At 40.2% G+C, this 21630-nt stretch overlaps 1 long non-coding RNA gene across 1 annotated transcript in view; it reads right to left on the bottom strand.

Annotated features, from left to right (window-relative positions):
* Nucleotides 1-1299: 1299 nt before the first annotated feature.
* The window catches only part of LOC138989226 (uncharacterized), a 64288-nt gene continuing 43957 nt past the window's right edge, over nucleotides 1300-21630 (bottom strand). Inside the window, exon 3 of the long non-coding RNA XR_011465474.1 lies at nucleotides 1300-6958. This is a non-coding gene — a long non-coding RNA (uncharacterized lncRNA). The remainder of the gene's footprint in view (nucleotides 6959-21630) is intronic.

Here is a 21630-nt window from a genome sequence, read left to right on the forward strand (position 1 = left end):
TATCAGAAACAATTCATTCCTCCAGGGCCAAGGCAGTTAGGAAGCCCATCCCTCATGCTCTAGATTCCCCATATATGCTGCTAAGTCGCTTCAGTCGTATCCGACTCTGTGCGACCCCATAGACAGCAGCCCACCAAGCTCCCCCGTCCCTGGGATTCTCCAGGCAAGAACACTGGAGTGGGTTGCCATTTTCTTCTCCAGTGCATGAAAGTGAAAAGTGAAAGTAAAGTTGCTCAGTCATATCCGACTCCTAGCGACCCCATGGATTACAGCCTACCAGGCCCCTCCATCCATGGGATTTTCCAGGCAAGAGTACTGGAGTGGGTTGCCATTGGTGTCTGGCTAAATACAGGCAAACTTTTAAGATCTCCAAGTATAGAAGTCCCCTACATACAAACCTTCAAGTTGTGAACTTTCAAAGATGTAAACAGGCTTTCCATCAAACTTCAGGTGTAAGTAAAACTGCAGCTTGCCCTCCATCTCCTACTGCTGACAATCCTTCAGATCTACCATCTTCCACCTCCTCTCCCCACTCTAGTCAGTAACTCTTCTTGCCTGTGCGTGCAATGCCAGCCTCTGTATGCCAGCTGTTGTACTGTATTCCTGTACTTTTCAAGGTCCTGTACTGTAAGATTAAAAATGCTTTGTGTTTTTGCTTGTTTTTTTTTAATGTACAATTTGTGTGAAAAGTATAATAAACCTATTACATACAGTATCACCTAGCTGACTGTGTTAACTGGGTACCTAGGCTAACTTTGTTGGACTTACAAACAAACTGGACTTACAGACGTACTCTTGTAATGGAACTCATCTGTATGTAGGTAACTTACTGTAGATTTGTTGAAGGCCAGAGGCAGTTGCCTCCTAAACCTTGCCCTTGATGGTAGAGGGGGCAAAACCCATAACTCAACCAGCACCTTCCTCCAAAGAAGCCCTTTACAAAAATTCCCTATCCATGGATAGGAACCTTCTCAACTCTTCTACACGCAAAGTGAGTAAAAGATTGACGAGTCATAAAACCAGGTTTTAAGCGCCTACTTCGAAATTCCAAACAGATGCTCTGTCTCACAACTCATTCTGGTGTCTGATATCGATCATATCTTGGTACCTTGGGTAAGCTTCCAATTTAACATTTTGTCTATCTATATATTCCTTTTCCCAAGACATAAAAAGCATTTTCCAATCACTCAAGAATTTGGAAAGCACAGTCGTATGTGGATGCCATGTTGTAAGCCATTTGCAGTTACACAGAGTAGTCTTCAAGTTTTAAAATTTATTTTGTCTTCTAAACTCACACAATTACAGTAATTGAAAAAATTATAAAATGAAGCAATAGACTTTTCACACAAATTCTTCCTTCAAAAGTAAACCTGTAGGCTTAACAGAAGATGAAGTCCCTCATGTACTGGGTACATGGTTTGCAAAATAAACTAGCACAGCACTTTTATCCAAAATGGTTATTAAATTTTGCCTAGGTAGGTATTGTTTTGACAACTTCTATTTCTCAGGAACCAACTCCATTTTTATCTCTCCTTGTTTCAAGGTCAGTGGTTGGCTCTTTATCTTCATATGCTTATATTAAAGAAAAACACGAGAATTTTTCATTAAAGCTTAAAAGGGTATAACTCTTCAAGCAACTCTTAACCTAGAGTCATTTCTCATTTCTTTAATTCTTCTCCCTCTTTTTAATGTGGAGTCAGAGCTAATAATTCTTCCTCTTAAATCTTTAGTGTTAATAGGGTCACAAAAAGCATTTCCCCTGACTCTTGCAGAACCCAACTATTCTTCTTTCCACACTGAGGTGTTTAAGTCACCCCAGTGGTCTCCTTGTTCCCAAAGCAAGTTATTCTCTAACCTAAAGGGCAAGGCCTATGGACTTATCAGGGAACTTCCAGGGGCCCTGAGCTACTAACAAGGCTAGACCAGCTTTCACAAGGCTCAGAGTGGCTGCCTATTCAAGATATTTGGATAACATTATTTAAAGCCAGCTAGCTTATTTATTTGAATATGTACACAATAAAAACTTTAGGAGAATATTTGAAATGTCTACACACAAAGTCACAAAATATAGTCCCCAAAATAAATTGGACCTGATCATGTCACCCACTTCTAACAACTTGTGGTGTGCTTTCCACTACTCAGGGCAGCAGTCTCCAAAATAAGGTGTGTGCACCAGGGGGTGAACAAGATGAGCCACTGGGAGCAGAAGTAAAACGTCAGCACTCCTAGTCTTAGATACCCAAACTATAAAAAAAGCAGCTAAGGATTTCTAATATTTAAGATGTGCATTGACCTCAAGGATTTGACAGTGGAGCCCTCAGCTGTTCAGTTACTTGAACACGATACAACACAGTTCAGCTCCCGTATTCCAGGCCAAGTGGACTTACAGGGTATATGGAATACCTTTAACTAGATCAGCCATCACAAAAGGGATAAATGGCTTAAAGAGATATTTCAAAAAGGCTGTGGATTAAAGAAAATGCAAACGAAGCCAATGAACAACAAGAAAATGCCAAGACAAAGGTTTCCCCCATTTACAGTCTGAACTCTCCAGTCAACCATAAGAGGAAGTGAATTCAGCAATGAAATAATCAGACTTGTCACTGAGTATGGTTATTTTTTAAAAAATAAGCACAAAATATGTTCCTTCTACATAAACATGATGGTGTAAGGAGAGAGGAAATAGTTCATTTCCTGGAGAAACCTCTAAGAGAGCATTTCAAAATAGATGTTTAGAATTATTTTCTTTGTTATACAATTTTTGTCACTGATCATGATATGTATCATCTTCAAGAACTGCCAAAATTAGAGACGTAAAGTTCCAATTTCCTAACCTGTTTAAAAATTTCCAGGTGAACCGTTCCAGTGGCTTGAACACATTGTAAACACATCATATAAAATATGAAAACAAAGCACTTTCAAATTCATTTGCATATTGACAAGCAATTGACAGCAGGGAAGGTGTAAACATAGCAGACAAATTAAAACAAAAACTTTGCATAATTGGTGGATAGTTTTGAAAAATGCCTATTATAATTTGCAAGTGAAACCAACAATTCATTTCTTTCACTTGCATCCATGTATCTCTGTGAGTTATCATTTTGGCTGTGATGCTATTTAAACCACACATTAAAGAAAATTAATCTTGAAATAATAACTTTAAACAGCTGTACCAGTGTTAAGCCAAGATTTTCAAGTATAATTAAGCATATTCACTAACATCACTCTCATTAAGCATCATCATTATTATAAGGAAGCCAAAAGGTTTTGTAAGCCATTAATACTTAAAAATTTTAAGATATATTTTAGATATTCATTCTACCTTCAGTTTATCTTTTATAGTTTCCCATATTTGTATATTTTATAATGTATACAGTATAGTACTAATATAGTGTTACATGTAGATAATTTATGGAAAATATAGTTAGAACAAATGGTCAAATTATTTAACTGAGAGAGAAGATGGACAAGCAGAAAGCACAATTTGTAAACTTAAGTTCAGGCTCCCCAGTCTGGCACAGTCTCTTTGCATTCTAGAAGCCTCTTTATCTGTCATTTTCTGCCCATTGTTCCCACAACCACTGGCATCATGTTTTAGTCAGTCTGACTAGCTATCTCCTAAACGCACCAAGCTCCCTCCTAACGCACCAAGCTCCCTCATACCTCTGTGTCTCAGCCTAGAGTGTTTTGTCCTTTCTTGTCCATGGCAGAATTCCAACTTTTCCTTTAAGATTTAGACCAAAGGAAATTTTCACCTCCTCTGTGGAAATTTGTTGCTCTCTCCTAGACATATGTCAGCAGGGAGATTTGGTTTATGGGGAAAGATGATAAAGGAAGTGTGGTGACTTTAAGTCTCAGCTCTGCCGCTTGAAATCTGGATATGAGATCATTGATCTTCAGTTTCCTCACTTGTGAAATGGAGATTCTGTTACCCCATATATAGTAGGGGTCAGCAGATCTTTTCTTTAAAAGGCTAGAGAGTAATTACTTTTGGCTTTGCAAGCAAATCTCTTTTGTAACTACTCAATTCTGCCTTCCGTAGCCCAAAAGTTGCTGTAGACAATACATTAACAAATTGCTGTTGCTGTGTTCTACTGACTCCTTACCAACAAAAACTGTTGACATGCTGGATTTAGTTCATGGACCACAGATTGCTAATTTCTGCTTACAGAATCGTAATGAAGACTGAAGTAACCCACACTACCTATAAGGACCCTGGCATACAGTGGCTAGTCAGCCTCTTACGTGCTAGGCCTGGGGAAGCATCAGCGCACACGATTCCTGCAGTCACGCGGTGGGGAGATGGATACAAGCCATCACAAATTAAGTAAACACACCCTCCCGCCCACCTCCACATGCTCAGTGTTAAACTGATCACTGTCATGAAAGGCCTGTGAAATCCTCTTATTGTCTTCTTTTGTTTGCCATAGTTCTATGAAGATAATACAGATGGTGTTATGAGTGTGCATAGCAGCTCTGTGGAGATGACACTGCAACCCGAGCCACATAAGGGAAGGGAAGAGACAGGAAGTGTGCTTCAGACAGAGACCAACACGTGCAAAGGCCCTGAGGAGGAAAGCAGTTCAGCCACTTGCAAAACAAAATGAAGCAGAGTTTAGGGATCTGGAGAGTCTAAACATCAGGCTATGTAGGTATAGAGGAGTCAGAGGCCTCATAGGATGTGTAAAGGACTTTGGAATTTGTTTGCAAGCCTCAAAGGGAAGTCTTGAATAGTCTTTAATGACCTCATTCATATACCCAACATACAGAAGTTAGTGTGATTATTATTATTATAGAAGTTAGTGATTATTATTAATAAGGCAACAAAAAAGTTTGTGAAGCATTAATAACTAACAACACCTGTGAAAAGAATTCCTCCTTCAAACTCTCCCCAAAAGCCCTTTCCATTGGACCCTCTGTTTCCTTCTGGGACTGTCTGATGCAGGCCAGTAAGAAAGTTGCTTCAGTCCTGGAGCGAAAGGTGGCACTGGGACGTTCTCCCCATTTCAGAGGAGGACGAAGTGGGGCATCAGCCACTGGGAATGCGGACAAGAGGGCTCATGGACTTCAGGGCACGAGGAGTCTGATCCCGCACAGGGGTCAGTGTGGCCACCAGGGGCACAGGCAGCTGTGGTGAGTCGTTCTGCCCCATGTACAAGCCAAGAGCGAACTCAAAGGGGGCCCAATACTGGTAATCTGGTGATCTAGTGGGTAAAATGTTTCTGATTTCTGGGGGTGGCTGGAACCTCTGATCTCTGTGTGGGTCAGAGGCACAAGTGACAGCCTGAGCTTTTGACTGACATCTGAAGCAGAGGGTAGTCTTGCAAGATTGAGCCCTTAACCTGTGGAATCTGATGCTGCCTCTGGGTAGATGGTGTCAGGATGGAGTGGTCGTGGCAGAACAGTCAGCTGGCATCCGATACTGGGGTAGTATGGGAAAACCCCCAGACAGCAGAAATGAATGCAAAAACCCTTCAAAGGGGACCAGATAGCAACATGGAATACCTAGAAACAAGACCCAAAGAGGGGGCAGAAGCAGAAACCGAGAGGGGCCAATGAAGATGGACAGACAGAGCCCGAGGGAGACAGTGTAAGCTCAGTAGATTTCTGAAGTACATTTATCAAGGTAAATTGTTTTTGTCATATCCTGCTGTTTGTGAACATGAGTAAGTTGTTGCCTGTTATCACTGACCTTTACAATGCTGATTAGCTACTCAGCAATTAACTGGTATTCCCCTGACGGTCTTAACTCTGCACTAGAAGAGAGAGCCATAACAGGTCCCTGGGGTGGAGGAAGAGGAGAGAAAGCCAGCCGAGGAGGAAGTTACTGCACCAGCTGCAGAACGGTGAGCCCTAAAGGCTTCTGTCTGTGGTTCTAAAAAGGAATAATCATACCATGCATTTATTAAATTTAAAAACACTTCCTATCTTTGGCAACATAGCAGAGCTCTCCTCCACTTGCTATACCTAAAACCTGAGGCTGAGATGGGTTAGTTACACATCAAACATGGCATACACCACAGGGACCCAGAGCTGGGAGGCACGCGCCCGCCCTGGCCCTGAGCCACAGGTGCGTTCTCATCTGCCTCACCTCCTCAGTAACCAGGTAGAAGGCTGGATGCTTTGCTGGAAATCAATGTGGAAACGTTTGTTCTTCTTCTGAACCTTCATTTCAGAGCACCTTCTTTGACTCTGGTTTCAGGCAATAAGATTAGTGGACGGTTTCTCCAACACAAAGCTAAGATCTTGGCAACCCTTTCAAGCACTATTTTTAGGTTCTCCCCACACACACAAGAGAAAGAGGAATCTGAGGCAGAGAGTGTAGACTTACACAAAGAGCTTCCACACAGGGCCTAACGTAGAGATCTTCAGTCACTCAGCACACCTCCTCTGGCTCTGCCATACTTAAAATATCCAACACCGAGCCCACAGGCCATTGCACACTCCTCAGCCTTCAGAGCAGAAAGTTCTAATATGATGAGGAAGATGTAGTCCCAGGATAACAATGTATAAATGTACTAAGGATAGAGTCATCATACAATCACCCTAATTGAAAAGTGAGACAAAGTACACATTTATCCTATCGTCACCAAGGGAAACTCACATTTTGGTCTCTATCCACATAGATGCAGCGTAGTGCCGTGGTTTAGAAGTTTCTTTAAGGAAGAAGAGAAGTTAAGGCTATTGTCAATATGTGTTCGTGTCCAACAGTGATGCCACTACGATAGCTCTGAGATCGCGACAGCTCCAGGACGAATCTCATGAAACCGCTACAGAAAGTGAATGGACTTAGGGCCCAAGTGAAAGGCATGTGGATGTAAGCCGATAACCAGAGCATCCACCTGGGCCACCGCCTCTCTTCGCAGATAACACTCTGAAGCAGCCAGGCCAGTGTGGTTTTATCACTAAGTCCTCATGGCATGCAGCTCTGATCAGCATTAGTATGGAAGAGAAGAATCTAGAAGGAAAAAAAAAAACCCATTATTGGTTACTCTCTAACATTCCTGAGAAGTGGTTGAAATCTTCTTCCCACCTTCATTTCCCTAGGAGTGGGGATGCGAATGAGTTCATGTGGATGAGAACGGGAGTCAGCAAAGACCAACTGAAACAAGAGGCTGAATCGCTGACCCCCAATGGCAGATGCCACCACCCAGCAAACACAAGGCAGCAGGAATACCACCCAGCATTTTCCTAGCCCCCTTAACCAGCTCTCCCGGCAGGGACAGGACAGGTGTCGAAAGGTGGAATTGGAAATGACAACGGAAGGCACAAGATTTTTAAGACAGGACAAGGGAAGAGTGCGGGGAGAGGCAAACTTAGTTCTTATGTGTCTATTAACTTAAACACAGTATGGGGAGACTTTGCCCCAGCTTCTAGAGCAAAACTTGGTCAGTGAGCTCATTCTCTGCTCGGCCTGGTCATAAGCACAAGGGAGATAACAGAAGGAATGATGGCAGGTCTCCTCCCCTCGGCGTTGGAGCCCAGGTACTCCTCACAACAACCACAGGAGGTTAAGCACTACTAATGGCCCCATGGTACAGAACAGAAACCAGCACAGCCAGAGGCTAAGCCCTTACCCAAGTCCTATAGCCAGTAAGCAGCAGGTAGCAGACCAAAATGGGCTTCCCAGGTGGCGCTAACGGTAAAGAACCCACCTGCCAATGCAGGAGACTTGAGACATGGGTTTGATCCCTGGGTCAGGAAGATCCATTGGAGAAGGAAATGGCAACCCACTCCAGCATTCTTTCCTGGGAAATCCCATGGACAGAGGAGCCTGGAGGGCTACCGTTCATAAGGTCGCAAAGAGTTGGACACAACTAAAGTGACTTAGTGCACACACAGACACACACACACAGCACACCAAAATGAAAATGTGTCTGATTCCAGAACCATGTTTCCACTGCCACAAAGCAGCTCTTCTCCAGGGAGGGAGCAGAAATGAGGGTATGGGGATTACTATGTTAATAATCTAACGTAACTATTATTGTTATTCGTAAAATAACAATTTGGTGTGGTTAAATGACTTTTTCAGGGTCACATAAAGTATTAAATTTTTCAAATTTCTCCAAACCTGATTTCATCCAGGAATTATGCTAAGGCCAGCAAGGCCCAAATTGAGTTGAATTTAAGCTTATGTCATAATAGTGACAATTGCTTTAAAGAAATAAAGCAATTTTTTTGGATTTGCTTTGAAATCCAAAAAAAAAAAAAAAAATGAGGGTACATTTTGGTCACTGAGAATTGGTGAGTATGAGACCCAGTGTGCCTCCTGATTATAATAAGGCTAGATTTCCTTGCAACAGTGGATTAGTTTTTGTTTCTGAAAGGGAAAACCCTCCTGTTTTCTTCTACTCACCTTACCACTCCCAACATCAATGTGTGGGTTTTCCACACCAAGCAATTCTGACACTAACTACCTGGAGTTGGCACAGACCCCATAAGGAAAGGGCTGAGTCCCACAAGACTGACCTCCCCAGATTATCGCCTGTGCTTCTGACAAACCCACTATAAAGTACTCAGGACCTCTTCCTCAGATTTGATAACTTTCTAAAACTCAGGAAAGAGGGGACGTCCCTGATGGTCCAGTGGTTAAGATTCCGTGCTTCCAATGCAGGGGATGTGGGTTTGATCCCTGGTCCTACATGCCATGTGGTGCCACCAAAAAATAAAAATAAATAAATAAATAAACTCAGGAAAGCACTTTACTTACTATTACATGTTTATTATCAAAGATATAACTCAGAGGGACTTCCCTGATGGTCCAGTGGTTAAGAATCTGACTTCCAATGAAAGACCCAATCCAGCTAAATAAATAAAATCCCAACTCTCCTCTAATCAAACAGTAAATATGTCATTATCTTCTTCCTCCCACCCACACACAAAGAATTAAAGCAAAAATAAATATACAACTGAGAAACAGCCAACCGGAAGCAAAGCATTGAGCATGGTATTGGTGGTGGGGGGTGCACAGGGCTCCATGCTCTCTCACAGCGTTTGCCAACCTCCCAGCACTTCCGTGTGTTCACCAATCCAGAAGGGATCCCTTCTGTTAGGATTTTTATGGAGGTTTCATTACAGAAGCAACGTTGATTAAATCACCGGCCATTTGAGATTAAGTTAACCTCCAGTCCTTCTCCCCTCCCCCAGAGGTCAGGGGGTGGGGCCGGAAGTCCCAACTTTTAATCCCTTGTTTGGTTCTTTTGACAACCAGCCTCCTTTAGAGGTTATCCAGGAATCCCCTAGCCACAAGCATCTTCTTAGCATACAAAACAATACTTGTCACTTCAAAAACTCAGAAGGTTTTAGAAGCTGTAAGCCAGGCAATGGGAGCAGAAATCAAATATATATCTCATTACACAATATTTTCTTTGTTCTTTTTTTTTAATCACAAGAAAATGTTTTAATCTTTTCTTTTTTTCCCCCCCAAAATGTTAAACTTTTTATTTTGTACTGGGGTACAGCTGATAAAAAATGTTACAGTAGTTTCAGGTGAACAGCGAAGGGACTCAGCCATGTATAATCACGTGTCCATTCTCCCCACAACTCCCCTCCCATCCAGGCTGGCACATAACATTAGAAAAAAATGTTGAGTAACAGCAACATTTTCCACCCCCATCCATGGTGCTGTGCTAAGTGCTAAGTTAATTCATATTAAATTGTTTTTAAAAACCAAGTCCTTGGTCTGAAAAGGCCTCATGTTTATACACAATGGGTTTAGGCTGGAAGCTCTGTTTAGGATTGAGATTCCCTTTGCAAGAAACTAAGCCATAAGTTTTTCCTTGCAAAGGGAATCTTTGCAAGAAAAAAAGATTCCTCTTACTCAAAGTCACATTGCCAGCAGTTTTACAAGGCCTCTGAAAATGATCAAGTTAACTGAGAAGATAAAAATTTGCCAGATAGATGTCCTTGGCAATGTACTGCTCCTTGTCTGAAATGAGACACAACAGGAAACTTGAAAATGCAAAGTTTTTGAGAATATAATCTATCTAATGGACAAAACCAACTTACTCTGTATGACAAAATTAAAAGAATGTGTTTTCAGGCAGCAGCTTCTTGTTACATATTTATTCTATTACAGAGCAAATTGCTATAGTGACCAGACAATCTAGAAAAGAAGGAAGAGTCAGTATGTTTGTCCAGAATCATTGACATAACCTTAGCTTTAACGGTCCAAGTATATGGTTTCTATTCGTAATTACAGACTCTCAGAGACACCCATGTACTCCACATCTGTCTCCGGAAGAAAAAAAAATCCTTTCTTAAATTGATTTGCCCTTTGTCACTGTCACAGATATGTTTTCCCTGTTTTGACAGGTAGTTGTAATTCTATTAGCAGCCCATCGACTTCCCTGTGAAATCGATCTGTGTTGGGCTGGCTGGGTCTTCTTAAACTGGCTGATTTATTGCTTCTGCATGTTTTTAGAAAGAGAGAGCTCATGCTTGCTCACAAGTGATCTAAAGCGTCCAGGGGTGGGAGAGGAAGAGGGAAAGGCAAAGAGACACTCTTCTGTTGCCACAAAGTATAAAGTATCTAAACAATTGTTGAAAACAAATCATCTCCAGACTCACTGTTGGTTGTCTCGATGGCAGGTGAGTTGCGACCTTTTGTCGACAGCCTAGTTGAGATGCCTGCTGAAGCCAGTCAGAATAAATGACTGTCACTCTCCCTTATTAATTTATCTTACTGCCTCATGTATAAACTAGGAGGACTTGCTCACCTCAGATGTCCTCGATGTCAATCTATCATGTTTGCCTAATTCTCCTCCCAGCTCACAGTAACTGGAACACGAGTAGCTGCCTCCAGTGCCCCTGTCTCTGCCTGTAATGTTGCCCATTGAAAGGAAAGCACTCAGCCCAATCACAGGAGATCACAGTTAGCCAGAGGTCAGAAACAGAAATCACCACTGCATTTTGTTTAAAGCCACATCAGCAAAGAAAAGACGGGAAGGTAAACTTAATAAACACCTTTGTCTTATTAAGGTTCTATCCAAAGATTTATAATGGAATCAAGCAGTGCTAGATGAAAATAATATGTGTGAATATCAGGCAACCTAAAAATAAGTTGATTTTTCTGATATTAAAGAACAAATCATTGCAATTATATACCTTTACAAACTGAACACGATTCTAAATATCCTCATGTTAACTTCATGAACATAAATATGAATAGTAACGTCTCACGAGTACCATTTGTAATTTCACCCTTGAGCAATATAGTGGAGAGCCTAATTCTAAGCAGAATTATTACCAGGAAATACAATTAGGTAGGCAAATTTCAATTTTGCACTCTTTCTTCTCCTTTTATATATGTATAGGTGCTTCTACCAAGATACTCAACTCATCCTTAACTTCCAGGATAACACTGGAGCTTTCTCTGTCTTCCTTACCCAAACCTTCTCAGATGTCAGGCCAGCAAAGTGATAAGGGCATGGTTATATAAATGATAAACTAACAAGGTTTAATGTATTAACTCTCTCAGTAAGATTCTGCATTTTAACTGGGAATTTTTATAGACTCTTGAGAGTCCCTTGGACTGCAAGGAGATCCAATCAGTCCATTCTGAAGGAGATCAGCTCTGGGATTTCTTTGGAAGGAATGATGCTAAAGCTGAAACTCCAGTACTCTGGCCACCTCATGCGAAGAGTTGACTCATTGGAAAAGACTCTGATGCTGGGAGGGATTGGGGGCAGGAGAAGGGGACGACAGAGGATGAGACGGCTGGATGGCATCACTGACTCGATGGACGTGAGTCTGAGTGAACTCCTGGAGTTGGTGACGGACAGGGAGGCCTGGTGTGCTGCGATTCATGGGGTCACAGAGAGTCAGACACGACTGAGCAACTGAACTGAACTGAACTGAACTGAACTGAATACTTAAACCCAAAATGGAGATGACTGGTAAGAACCTTGGGCACCACTGAAGACAGATTGGTGGATGGAGGGATGGTGGTCGACAGGTTTACCTTTCAATAGCCCTCAAACAACACTACTAGGATAGTGCTGGTTCTCAATTACAAACAATGACTCTTCTTTCCTACATAGCCCCGTAGAAACTGACAAGCCTACACTATGCTATGCTTTGTCCACTCAGGTTAGCTGAGAACCCTGAGGTTTCCAGATTAAAGTTGGCCAACAGCTTTTACTCTTGGAAGGTGATCACAGTCTGACATAGTAGCAAACACATGCAGAGGAGCCTGGTAGGTGCCAGCTTGTTCTCACTCTGCTCTCTTCCACGTCCAGCTCTTCTTGACAACTGATGGCCCTACTGGCCAACAGTGGCTTCAGGCACATCATCAGCTGCTGCAATGTAGACCCTCAGCGGGAGTAACCACATAGACTCCAGTTTCCCAAGGACTTTTCCATGGTTCCACTTGCCAGCTGGATGAGCTTAGCTTCCCAGATCAGTCAACACCGACTTCCCTGTAAGCTCTGACTTGTTTATCTGGCCAGCATTTCAGGCAAATTGGTTAGGAACTCCTTGGACCCTACTTTCCAGTTTCTCCCATGTTTGTTTCAAGTCTAATTACTATAAGAAATCTCCTATTTCCACAATACTCAGAGTGGCCCTGCTGTGAACTAACCCCTGACTGCTACAGTTCCTTGCAGAGGGTCTTTACAGAGACCTATCATACACACGCAAGGCCATGAACACATGCATGGTTCCCAGCTGAAAACTATTGCTTGTTACCAAGAACCATAATCAAATCAAGGCTATATTATCTGTCTGAGCCTGTGATTTGTGGTTTGTGAGACATAATTTACAATTTATTTTTTGAATTGTTTATCACTTTTTAAGTCTTTTTACTTTTATTTATTTGGGAGGGAACATACCACACAGCATGCAGGATCTTAGTTCCCCGACCAGGGATCAAACCAGCACCCCTTGCAGGGGTAGCATGAATTCTTAACCACTGGATTGCCAGGGAAGTCCCATTTTATCATTTTTAAAGCTGAGCCTGGGGCTTCCCTGGTGGCTCAGTGGTAAAGAATCCACCTGCCAACGCAGGAGACACGAGTTTGATCCTTGGTCCAGAAGATTCTGCATGATGTGGTGCAACTAAGCCCATGTGCCACAACTGCTGGAGCCTGTGCTCTAGAGTCCCACGTGTGCAACTCCTGAAGCCCGAGTGCTCTAGAGCCCGTACTTCACAACAAGAGAAGGCACTGCAATGAGAAGCCCACACACTGCAACTAGAGAGTAGGCCCCTCACCGCTACTAGAGAGAAGCTGGAGCAGCAACGAAGACCTAGCACAGCCAAAAATAAAATAAAGAAAAATTTTTTTAAAAGTTGAGCCTGATATTCAGTATATGCTCTCTATGCATCATCCTAAATTAAGAGGTTACAGACTCAAGCTGCAAAAAATGAATTACAATGGCAAGATCATCAAGAACCATCTTGAAACCCCAAGCTAAATAGATCATTTTCTCACACACATGTCTGAATGTTGAGTATAAGGCATTACTCCCAGAGAGCAACTGGGAGGTATTTGGAAGGGACATAACGGTCAGTTTATAAATGCTGCCATTTGGTCTGATGTTCACAGCTGGGCCAATCAGACTTGGTCAGGGTCAGGTTCATCTGCTGCAATGGAAAGCGGACCACTCACAAAAAAAGCTACAAAGGTAACAAGTGTTATTGGACCTCTGACATCTGTTTTTGGCACTGAACGTGCATGATACCAAACTGGGCCTTCAGAAAGAAGTCTTTTCAGAACGGAAAAACACAAACTCCTTCCATGAATTGTACACCACTTACTGTACAGGCTGAAGAAAAAAATTCAAAGAAATGCATCAATATACACTGTAGTCAGAGAACTCCAGTTATAGTTTATTCTTCAGAGTAGACTAATTTTTAAAATCTTTGCAGCTAGAAAAATAACTATAACATACAGAGGTTTCTTGTTTGCCATTAATATCAAGTGCAGATCAAGTGCTCAAAATTGCACAAGCCAAACTGCGAAGCACAATATCGCCTCTGAAAATGCAAATGCATTTTTCAGAACAGAACTGAAGAGCACAAATAAAAGAAGCCAACTTCTCTGAAGTTGCTCAGGTGTCTTATTACATCTGCAAAATCAAAATTATATCACAATATTCTTGTCTGATTTTTAATTTGCTTTAAGTCAAATAAACATGAATAATGAGAAAGAAATCTCAGGCTAGGAGCTTATAACATCATAAACCATATACAGGACACTTGGTTAGTTTCTGTCATAAAATGCCATCATAAAATCACACCTGCTTGAAAAAAAAGTTTTTGCTAGTTTCTGTCTTTTCCCCTCAAAATAGCCATCCCTGTCAAAGGACATTCAGTTCAATGTCTGGAACTATCAGTTATTAGGGCTTGTCAGCAGTCAGAAATCATTCAGATGTATTTCCTGTTCGCTTCCAAAGCTATAAATAAAAATTGTACACTAGCATCTACTGACCAAAAGGACATATGCCTACATGACAGCAGTCAGGATTTAGATTAGATGGTAAATATTTCGTGATGACGGAAGTTAAGATATTGGAAAGAATCATATTGAGAGGGACCAGAGCTGCCCTACCCCAAGACTGTTTGAAAATAAGATGCATTATTCTCCAGGATCCCATAAATCAAGAACTTAGATAACAGTAGGGCTTTATATGTAATAACAAAAAATGGTTTTATCAATTCATTGCTCTATTGATTATCAAATCCTACAATTCTATGATCGAATCAGAAAGGCAACATAGGGAGTCTCAGTCCTCATCCTCATTTTCAATGAAATGTGAATCCTTTCATATTTTTATCATCATTTTCCCCTTTGAATGTGATCATTAACAAGCTTGATAATACAAATCCAAGAATAATAGAAAGATCTCTGGACTTTAGGTCAAGAGACCTGGGTTCCAGTTCTAATGGCATTTTATTAGATATGTGATCTTGAGGGAAAAAATCAGTTAACTGCTCTGAATCTCAAATTATTCATGACTAGAATAGCTTCTGGCCATACCTACCTCACAGGCTTGTCATAGGATTATATGCAATAATGTCTGCAACACTGCTTTGTAGAATATAAATTATGTGATGGTGTAATTATCATTAGAGGACAAGTGGCTGTACAATCACATCCAAATTATGAAAAAGCGGATTTTTCTCAGTTAATAAGAATATATCATGCAGATGCAGTGAATAGTAAGTAAACACCAGCAGGATGGGGGGCAGGGAATGAAAACCAACTGAAATGTTTACCCAAGTGGTTTTTGAACAGATGGAAACCATGAGGTCTCTGCCATACTTCATATTCTCTGGGTCTCTTGTGTTTTGAGAGACAGCTTTGTCCCCTTCAGCTTTTAAATCCTTGATGTGGTTTTCCACAACTTCTGCTACACTGAGAACCACCGTGGTAAAGACTGCTGACACCTGCTCTCAGGAGTCTAGACACTTTTTCAACCTTAGAGAACATAGACTATGAATCATGGTTCTCTTTAGAATCCGATCTTCAGCCCATGAGGGTTTACATTTAAATTCTGCATGTAGGTTGGCCTGTCTTTGCTCTGTGGTTCATTGTTAACCTGGGAGACTTTAAACTTTTTGAAGGTAGTGTCACAGCTAAATAAACTTCCTTATAAATAGACGACAGCCAAAAACTCAGAGATACCAGAAAAAGTCTTATAGAATCAAACAGTATTTCTGCAAGTTTGTCATGATAATTAATATTAGTTCAGGGTGCCTTGAAAAAATATAAAAGTACTAAATAATAATTACAAAACTAGCTAAGAGTTTGATGACAGATGTGGAGAAAAGATGAGCAGTGGCTGATAAGTTCTCTTCTCTTCTGAAATCTAATGTAATAGAAATAAATTTTTAAGTCCAAAGAGGCATTTAAATTTCAAAACTCAACTAAAATATTACTTGGGGCATAATCAAGTAATTTATGGCCTATTTTGTGGCTGCTTTCTTCAAGTAATTCATGGAATCTATTTGAAACCTTGACCTGTTAAAACAATATATATAAGTTGAAATTGCACTAGATACTTTCAGTAGTTAAAAGTGACATCCTTAAAACTAAAGTGCTTTTATCAGAGCATAGACAATTCAGTTCCTAAATGCACAACTTCTAATGACAATACTTGACCCATAATGCCCAAACCAGCAACTGTATATAAATACAATAAAAAATAATTTGAGTTAACTTTCTATTTAATAGACTATTTAGGCTCTTCAATTACCCATGTCCACTGTAGCATATGATTTTTAAATCATCTTACAGGTTACCTCTCCAACAGAGCTCTGGCTTTGTTATTTTGTTTTGCTATCTCAAACGTGGAGGTTATAGCCTATTTCTTATTTTAAGAAATGAGTGTGCTCCTGGAAGCTAATAAACCAGCATGTATTTATGGTGCATTAGGTTTCATGTTCTGGAGAAGGTACTGGCGACCCACTCCAGTACTCTTGCCTGGAAACTCCCAAGGACGGAGGAGCCTGGTAGGCTGCAGTCCACGGGTCACTAAGAGTCGGACACGACTGAGCAACTTCACTTTCACTTTTCACTTTCATGCATTGGAGAAGGAAATGGCAACCCACTCCAGCGTTCTTGCCTGGAGAATCCCAGGGACGGAGGAGTCTGGTGGGCTGCCGTCTATGGGGTCGCACAGAGTCGGACGCGACTGAAGCGACTTTGCAGCAGCAGCAGCAGGTTTCATATTCTGTGAAGTGGTGGCAGATACAGAAGATGGTCCCCACACAGAAATCAGTCAAAAGTTAAACCTATGGATTAAGTGCTAAATTGCATCACAGAACACAACTGTTCTTGGAAATCAGAGAAAAGGTGAATGCTAAGTAATGGAATGGGTGAGTATAATCTCCCTGGAGGAGAGAACTTGAGTTGATATTTGAAAAATAATTTAGGATTCAGGGGAAGTGTACTAGGTTTTCAAATGGAGAAAAGATCATGATCAAATTATTTGAAGGAATCAGTCAGAAGTCTAGACTGACTGGAGATAAGAGATGATGTTAGAAGGTAATGAAAGATAAGCTTAGCTAGGTAGAAATCATTTTATAGAACCTTGATAACTAGACAAAGAAGTCAGACTTGATGCAACAGATAAAAGGGAGCCACAAGACTAGTTTTCGAACAAGGACATAACATAAAAAATTAGTGGTTAAAGGAAGTTTCTGGTGACTAATATATGCATGGGATTGGATAGGTATAACACTAAAAACTGGAACAGAAGTTTGGAAGCAGTTACATAAACCTAGATGGTAGTATCAGAATCAGCAAGAAAAAATATAGATTCAAACACTTAGAAGAGAATTCACTATGTAAGCCAAACTTTTTTTTTTTCCAGATTTGAATATGAGGACTTAGTAAGGTGCTATGGCTTGTACAAGTTGATTATCTTCCCGTTAGCAGCAGAGTCAGGATTGAAACTTAGGTTTCTGGGCACCTAGGTAATTCTACTAAGAAATTTTGAAGAAAGAAACTGTGGGACTTGTTAAAGACTAGTTTGACAATAACGATAAAGATGAAAAGCATAAAGTTTACATCTGTGGCTTAGAGTCTAGAGGTGAGTGGTTTAATAGTACCACAGTTAGCCATGAGGGAGCTGACAAAATTAGCTTGGGGGAAAAGTTGATGAGTTAAAATTGGATTATGTTGAAGTTCAGGTGATAGTAGAATATCTAGGTAGACATGCCCTACAATAATTGAACATAAGGAACTGCTCAGGACTGACAGCCCAGTCTACAGCTCAACCCAGACCTCTCTCCAGACTCCCAGTATCATTATATATCCAACCCCTCATCTGACACCAGCACCTACAATTTAGATTGACCTAAACTGAAACCATTATCTTAACTCTCAAGTTTGGTTAATACTGCTATCCATACTGTTCATTCATTAGACAAATACTTATTATCCTTGAAGTCAGAAACCTGGGACACATCTTCATCTCCTCCTTTAATCTCACTGACTGCAGCCAATTAGTGACCAAATCTTGTTTGATTTCTCTTCCTGTTTCTCCATCCTTATTACTGCCATTGTGGCTTAGACCCTTGTCATCTCATGCCTGATTTATAACTAGTCTCCTAAATAGTTCCACTTTCTCTACCCTGGATTCCATTTTAGCCTTTCTCCACATAATTATTATGTGCTTAGTCACTCAATAGTATTCGACTCTTTGAGGCCAAATGGACTGCAGCCCAGGCTCCTCTGTCCATGAAGATTCTCCAGGCAAGAATACTGGAGTGGGCTGCCATGCCCTCCTCCAGGGGATCTTCCCAACCCAGGGATCAAACCCAGGTCTTCCACATTGCAGGCAGATTCTTTACCATCTGAGCCACCAGGGAAGCCCATATACTTATTATAATGATTTTCTAAAATGCAAATCAGATCATCATGTATTCTTTAGTTACTATTTTCATGGTCTATCTAGAATTTAAGGTCCTCAAAATCTTATCCTTTTTTCCTTAAGAGTTCCAAACAATGAAAATATATAGCATTGTCTGAATAGTCTATTGGGTTTGCATCTCAGTATCTTTGATAGGGTAACTCACTGCTTGGAATGCCCTTCTCTCCATATCTTCCCTACTCATACTTTCCACCTCTTCCATCTACTGAACTCTTATTTCAAAATTCCCAGATGAGTTGCTTCAGAGATCTAGATGACAGTTAAGGTCTAAGAATAGTGCAGCCAAAATAAGGCACACTCCCACATACTGACTTGATAGAATATATGATGCCAATAAAGGGTTAAATATTATAATTAGAGATATACACACACACACACACATACATACACACACAAATTCTTTGACATAATGCTAAATTAAAAAGAAGAAAATGTGGTATAACTCATTGATTACAACCATATAAAGATTATAAGCTTACATAAAAAGCTAGAGATGAATAAACATAGTTACTATACTAAAACAAAGGGATTAAATAGACTTCTTCTGGAATATACGTATGTTTCACTTAAATGTTTAATTTTTAAAATAATGCAGTTATCATTATTAAATTCAATTAAAAAACTCAAACAGTTATTTATAAATAAAATTATGCCTTGTCTGAGCTTGATAGTTACTACTCAAAAGTATATATCACTGATTTTTTTACAAAGTAACTATACAATGCATCAGAGAAGGCAATGGCACCCCACTCCAGTACTCTTGCCTGGAAAACTCCATGGGCGGAGGAGACTGATAGGCTGCAGTCCACGGGGTCACTAAGAGTCGGACATGACTGAGCAACTTGACTTTCACTTTTCACATTCATGCATTGGAGAAGGAAATGGCAACCCACTCCAGTGTTCTTGCCTGGAGAATCCCAAAGACGGGGGAGCCTGGTGGGCTGCCGTCTGTGGGGTCACACAGAGTCGGACATGACTGAAGCGACTTATCAGCAGCAGCAGCATACAATGCATAACAAAATTATTGTCTTTAATAAGTTCATATTTTATTTTTGGGGTATTTTAAAACAAGGCATACCTGCACTGACAAAGATAAGTGTTATTTTATGCTTCTGATGTTTCTCTATTTAAAACACAGATAATTAAGATTTGATTTTACCAGTTTTGTTTCCTGGATTAAAATTTCCAAAAGTTCTTTGTAAGTCAGTTATAAGAATGCCAAAAATGGGAACAATAAGAAAGTAGGGTTGTAATCCTAATATAAAGTAGAAGCTAGGCCAAAAGGCAACATTCAAGAAAACTAAATGCACTATGCAATGCTAAAAGCCAGAGTTCACAAAGAAGATAGGATAGTTATAAATACCTATACCCCAAATAACACATAAAGTTCTAATACAGATCAGGAGTACTGATGACACAAGGAAAAAAGATGGAAGCGCACTTTCAGTACAAAATAAAAGGAAAAATATAAATAAGAACATAGAAGATTGAAACAATATAATAATTGGATATGTCTTTAAATATATACAATACTATCCTTGAAATAAAAAATAAATTATCTTAGAGTGCACATGAAAAATTCACCAAAATTGTTAATATGTTATTTGACAAAGAAAACATCATACAGTTACATAAAGTAAAAACATTACAAACAACACACACTGATCACAATGCAATAAAATTAGAAGTGAAAAATACAATTAAAAATGTAAAAAGCCTTCCAACCTGGAAAATGTTTATTTTGTTAAACAACTCATAGAAAAAAATTGAAGAAAATAGAAATTACCAAACTTCTGAATATTAAAAATGAAAATGCTACATGTCAGAGAGTCTGGTGGATATATCCAAGGCAGTGATCAAAAGAAAATTCATAGCCTTGAATATCTATATTAATTAAAATAAAATAATAAATGAAAATAAATGATAAATTAAATTAAATGATAAATTAAAATAAATGAAATTTACACTTCAGAACTAGAAGCAAGCACTAAAAAGGAATATAAAAGTAGAAATTAAAGATGCAGAGAATTAGGGGAAAAGGGATTAAAATTTAAAATCAAAGTTCTGGTTCTTTAGTTGTTCAGTTGCTAAGTCATGTCCAACTCTTTGTGACCCCATGGACTGCATCATGCCAGGCTCCCCTGTCCTCCACTCTGTCCTGGAGTTTGCTCGGATTCATGTCCATTGCGTCAGTGATGCTCTCTAACTATCATCCTCTGTTGCCTTCTTCTCCTTTTGCCTTCAATCTTTCCCAGCATCAGGGTCTTTTCCAATGACAGGCTTTATGCATCAGGTGGTCAAAGTACTAGAGCCACAGCTTCAGCATCAGTCCTTTCAATTCAGGGTTCATTTCCTTAAAGATGGACTGGTTTGATCTCCTTACAGTCCAAGGGACTCTCAAGAGTCTCCTCCAGCACCACAGTTTGAAGCATTAAATCTTCTGCCCTCAACCTTCTTTATGGTCCAACGCTCACATTTCTACATGACTACAAACACCCTCTTCCAACAAAACAAGAGAAGACTCTAGACATGAACATCACCAGATGGTCAACACCGAAATCAGATTGATTATATTCTTTGCAGCCAAAGATGAAGAAGCTCTATACAGTCAGCAAAAACAAAAGTAGAGCTGACTGTGGCTCAGATCATGAACTCCTTATTGCCAAATTCAGACTTAAATTGAAGAAAGTAGGGAAAACCACTAGACCATTCAGGTATGACCTAAATCAAATCCCTTATGATTATACAGTGGAAGTGAGAAATAGATTTAAGGGCCTAGATCTGATAGATAGAGTGCCTGATGAACTATGGAATGAGGTTCGTGACATTGTACAGGAGACAGGGATCAAGACCATCCCCATGGAAAAGAAATGCAAAAAAGCAAAATGGCTGTCTGGGGAGGCCTTACAAATAGTTGTGAAAAGAAGAGAAGCGAAAAGCAAAGGAGAAAAGGAAAGATATAAACATCTGAATGCAGAGTTCCAAAGAATAGCAAGAAGAGATAAGAAAGCCTTCCTCAGAGATTAATGCAAAGAAATAGAGGAAAGCAACAGAATGGGAAAGTCTAGGGATCTCTTCAAGAAAATCAGAGATACCAAAGGAACATTTCATGCAAAGATGGGCTCGATAAAGGACAGAAATGGTATGGACCTAACAGAAGCAGAAGATATTAAGAAGAGATGGCAAGAATACACAGAAGAACTGTACAAAAAAGATCTTCATGACCCAGATGATCACGATAGTGTGATCACT

This window comes from Bos mutus, chromosome 9, assembly GCF_027580195.1.
Source record: "Bos mutus isolate GX-2022 chromosome 9, NWIPB_WYAK_1.1, whole genome shotgun sequence".
NCBI lineage: Eukaryota > Metazoa > Chordata > Mammalia > Artiodactyla > Bovidae > Bos > Bos mutus.